General features: G+C 31.6%; 1 long non-coding RNA gene across 2 annotated transcripts; it reads right to left on the reverse strand.

Moving 5' to 3' along the window:
- Nucleotides 1-1,920: 1,920 nt before the first annotated feature.
- Nucleotides 1,921-4,333, reverse strand: LOC116419979. Of its 2 annotated transcripts, none has more exons than XR_004230301.1 (3): nt 4,219-4,333; nt 2,990-3,199; nt 1,921-2,043 (listed from the first exon to the last, which is right to left on the reverse strand). It is a non-coding gene; the product is annotated as an uncharacterized LOC116419979 (long non-coding RNA). The 2 variants fall into 2 exon arrangements; XR_004230302.1 differs by lacking the exon at nt 4,219-4,333 and adding an exon at nt 3,686-4,201.
- Between the last annotated feature and the right edge of the window lie 1,049 nt (nt 4,334-5,382).

The following is a 5,382-nucleotide window of genomic DNA, read 5'->3' on the forward strand; positions in this document are numbered from 1 at the left end:
TGTGCTGAATGAGAATTTGGCCTCCAGTGTGTTTTTCTCTTCCAGCCTTTTTTGTACCTGCCCTCTTGTTTCTGTTTTGTGAAGTAGTCTGTGAAAGTTTAATAAACAGTTGTCTGGAGCCCTGAAGGAATTCAAACCTTTTCCTATTCTACACTTGAAATATAGAACCTATTTCTACTTGATTTGAAAAAATGCCACCTCTATTAATATGTTGACAACTCTACAGAAATATATCTTTTGAAGAACTTTCTTGCATTGGGACATAGAGGAGAATAAAAATGTAAACAAAAAGATACACAAAAAGGAAAACATTAGCCCTTTGGCATTTACTAAGATTTCTATCCAGTAATTTATTTTGTCATAGGACATTGGGAAGAGTGCTTGCTCACTCTCTCTCTTATGCAAAATATTACTTGGATCTTTGCTGTTTAAAAAAACTTCTCAATGTATTTTGAAATCATGGAAATCAAAGAAAACTGTCTACAGATGAATTCTGCATCATTGGGAATATACCTGTCATATAAGTCAATTAGGTTTGAAAAGCAAAGAAAAATTAAAATTCTTTTTTAAATGTTGCATTATGAAAATGACTCTCAAAACTTTGGTTAAATTTGCTATTTTGCTGATTTGCTGATTCTTCTTTGTTTAGGACTCAACTAAATCAGAGCCCATTGTGGTCAATGAACAGACTCAATTATGTATAATTGGGAACTTTTAATTAGCCTAATGCTAAAAATCTTTCTTTAGTATGATTATAATCTGTTTTTGTTAGGTTTCAAAACACATTTAAGAGATTCATTCCTACCTTACCCTAAAACACAGCATATAAATTTTCATTTTCCTAAATAGTTTGTTGTACCCCCATTGTTCAGATAACAATGTAATATAATTTGTGACAGGAGTGTCAATAGCTAGGATGAAATATAGGGTAATTGTGAGGAAAAACATTTTAGAAACTTTTGAGCTTATATAAATGTGAGAAAAATTGTTATAAATAATAATATTTTTGGTCTGGATTCAGGATTTCCTTGACATATTGAACTCCTAATATAGAAATGATACTATATTCTGTAATTTATAACCTTAGAGAATTACTTGGGGTCCTTGATATGCTAAGACATATTCCCAGGAACACACAGTTTGTAGGTATCTGAACTCAGGTCTTCCTGACTTTGAAGTCTGTCATCTCTACTAGGTGATAGAGTGATTAGAGCTTTAGGCCTGAAATAAGGAAAATTATTTCATGTCAGACTTTACAAAATTACAAGTTATGTGATTCTGGACAAAGTATTTAATCACTGTCTCAATTGTAAAATGGTTATAATAATAGTATGTACTTCCCAGGGTTGATGTAACCATTAAATGAGAGATCTACAAAAAAGAATAACTTAGTATGTAGTCTGGAACATTATAGATGTTTAATAAAGACTTATTCCTTTTTCTTTTCCTTTCCCTTCCTATCTTCTTAGGGAGTAGAGTCCCTAAGTTTTCATTATATATTGATATATTAATCTTGAAAACTCTGTGAACCAGTGACAGCAAGACGTCATTGGCCCTGGAATCAGGAGGACCTGAATTCAAATTCAAATTGATACTTACTAGCTGTATAACCCTGGCCAAGTTACTTAACCCCAATTGCAAAGCAAAACATGGGGAAAAAAATTATAATCCCTTCCCCACCAAAAGAAAAAAAAAAAACAAGGAAAAAAATCACAACTCTTTATTTGAGAGGATTTATTATTGAGACTTGGTATTTTATCATATTTTACTGTTTGTTAAGTTTCTAAATAACTCTTCTCCCCACCTAATATAATATCAATTTATAGAGTCATATACAATTTAAATATATTTAATAGTTTTAAGAACTAATGTGAGTGATTATGAAAGCATGCAGAGAAGAATGAGATTTTACCGAACATGAATGTGGACATATGGTCTCCTTTTATTGATACAATAACAGTGCCTTTTTTTGGCTCTCCAAATAATATCCACCACTTTTCCACTTTTTCATCTTTGTAAACAGGAAGAAGCCACACTGTTAATCTGGAGAAATAAGTACAAGGAATGAATACAAATGAAAATGAAATTTATTTCAGATTATATATGAAACATTTTATATTCTAATTCCCCTTTTATAGAAATTACAGAGAAAGCTTTTTGCTTACAGAAAAAAAAGAATAATATGGGATTCAATTCTTCAGGAAAAGTTGAGTGTTTTTCACTTTGATTTACTTTATCATGTGATGTTTGCGCACAATTTTTTTTATTCTGTTATCCTGCATGGTAACTCTGGTACAAGGTTGCTTGTTTAACAAAAGATCGCAATCTTTTTCTACCCTTGAGTAATGATGCTATAATGTTTTGTCTCACCCTTTGTACCAGATATTGTAGGTAGTTTTGTTTATTTTTTTTCTGGAGTAGTTTTTACTATAAATTATTTAATCAAATTTGCTATGTAAGGCAAATCTATGGGTATAAGATCTGAATGTCTAAATTTTCAATTTGAACTCAACTCCTCCTAACATCACTAAGACATTTAGCTGCCTCTTGGGTCATTTTAATGATGACCAAACTCTGAATTCAATCCGCCTTCTGTCACATACTTGGCCTATGATTGTGAACAAAATTGTTCATTGTACCAGGCCAATCTAAAATTTCATAGCAGAAATTTAGTTTTGAAACCCATTTTTCTACACTTGAGAGCCTCAAAAGGGGAAAGCATAAGCAATAAACATGCCCAAAATGGATAGAATACTATGATGGAGGAGGAGTAGTAGGAGTCCTAGATAATTCACAATTAAATTATCCCCTGAATAATTATGATGGTTATATATAGAACGTTCCCTAAAGAATTCCAGCCCAATTGTTGAATAAAAGATTATATCTAATGCCTGAGGTTTTGCTTTCAGATTTCAAAGATTTTGAGAGGTAAGCATGCAAATCCAAAGTTAATATAAAAATTTCCAAACCCACTAAGTAAAAATATTACCTATGGAGCAGGAGATGATCTGATATATCCAGCAAAATTTGGGATTGCTACTTGGATAATAATCCGGAACATTGACAGACTGATTGACAGAGTTCTGTAAACTGAAGGGTTTCGCAGAGGATTTCTTTGATCTCTGGTTGGAGGCACTGTGACTGGCATGGTTTCTTAACTCTACAATGTAATGAAGGTGTATTTTTCTTCCTTTTATCACTGTTGGTTTTATAGACAAAGGGAAAAAAAGAAATTCGAGTATATCTCCATTTCAAATAATTTCCATATCTTCTTTTCATTTAGGAATTTTACAACTCCAGTTCTCTGAGATGCCTGCAACAATTCCTTCTGTGATCTTAATCTTATTTGACCTGTTGACTAATCATTTTAATCCATAAGATAAAGTTGCTTTGTCAGAGACAGAGGACAAAAACTTTACAGCTGGAGTGAGTTTTAGAGACCTTCTTTGATCCAATCTTTGCATTTTATAAATGGGAAACTGAGGTCCAGAAAAGTTGTGGTCTGTATAAAATCTAGTAAATGACAAAAGTGGGATATGATCTCAAGTTTTTACTCTAAAACTAACCCATTTCTACTGTAGCATATTCTCTCACAAACTTCAGTCCCAGAAGGAATCACTAAGATCACCTACACCATTTTACAGTCATTTTACAGATAAGTAAAATAATGCATAATTCACTCAACTGGAACTTCCATTTTAATGCTCTGTCCAAGGTACCAGTAGAGCCGTTCCCCTTTTCCTTTGTTTAAAAAAGAATTAGGCTAGTTTTCAACAATTAACCTTTTTTCATCCACATTTCTATTCTCTATTCCTAAAATTCCCCATTATTATTGTGTCTTTGGCTCAGAAACTCTTTAAGTCAAAGACAGCCATTATTGGGTTCCATTCTAAAGCTGATATGCCATGTGATGTTTAGCCTGATCATTCTCTGGGTCTGAATTTCCACAAATCTTGCATTGACTTTTTTTGGTGAGAATAACTTAGAAGTGTTTTTACCAAAAATGTAGTGGTAGAGCTGTATATGTCTACTAATTTAATTGACAGAAACTTACAAAGCTCCTTCAAAAAAGATGTTGGCTATAAATTATATCATTATAATCTATTCTTAGCAAAGAATTTAGACATTAGATTTGGTAGATCCTATATCACAAGCTCTGCTTCTTTTTTTTTTTTTTTAAATTGAAATTCTTCCCTGTTATCAGATCTTTGGCCTGACCTTCTATAGAGAAAAAAAGAAAATATTAATCCTCTTGGTCTTCAAATTGTAACAAATGTTGAAGATTACAGTGGCCTACTCTTGGGCTTTAAATGCATCCTTTCCTCACAGTTATATGCTATGTAGTTTTCATGTCACAATAGGTAACCTCCAACTCATACAACATCATCTGAACCTCATAATGGTATGAAGAATTCTGAATTCTGACCAGAAAATTAAGAAAACACATCATGGGAAGCAGGTAGTATGAGATTAAAAGAAACCTCAGAATAGATTCCATAGCTAAGGATGGACTTTGAACAGCAAAAACTCTTTATATTGTGCCTTTTTACTCTTTTCAGAGGTGTTTGGGGTCTTAAATGGCTTAAATTAGGGTGTGTGATTTGGGAATGAGAAAAAATGACTCTTGCCTTACCCATTAATATAGAGGCAGCAGTGGAAATGAAAATTTACCTATTACAGCATTGTTATTGCTCTATGGAATCTCCTTTCTTCCCTATCATTCTTACTGTAGACATTCTTCCCTATTCTTTGTTGACCCATCAGTAAACTTATCATAGATTCTGTTAAACTTAATATGTGAATAATGATAAAATACGAACAAAATATTTAAGCAGAAGTCACTTCAAAAATCTAATTTTTCAAAGTAGTATTGTGTGATTCTTTTCTTTTAGAATTTACTATTTTGATGGAACCAGAATTTCATGGGTACAAATTTCCTCCTCTATTAGACTTTGTAATCTTTTCATCCATCAGGTCAAAATACATTTTTTTGTTTTTAGGAAATTTATTAAATTCACATTTAATTATATTTTTTCAGTTAAATTTTTACTCATTCCAATAGAAATAATTTGTTATTATTCAGTTCGTGTTTATATTTCTTATATTATTTGAGTCTCAAAACCGCCTTTTAAAGAATAGGTAATATCATCCTCACTTGATGGATGAAAAAATTAATTATTCCACTAATTTATGTTTATTAGAGTTAAGCAAAAAGATTGTTATCTTTTGTATTAGAATTGAAACAGAACTGAATTAACTTTCATATACATAACATTTGGCCAAGTTAGTTTCTATAACAAGTGCATTCATATTAGGAAAAGAAACATTTTAGGATAGGTTTACTCAGTCATTCTAAAAATATCATTTTAATTAGCAGTTATT

This window comes from Sarcophilus harrisii, chromosome 6, assembly GCF_902635505.1.
Source record: "Sarcophilus harrisii chromosome 6, mSarHar1.11, whole genome shotgun sequence".
NCBI lineage: Eukaryota > Metazoa > Chordata > Mammalia > Dasyuromorphia > Dasyuridae > Sarcophilus > Sarcophilus harrisii.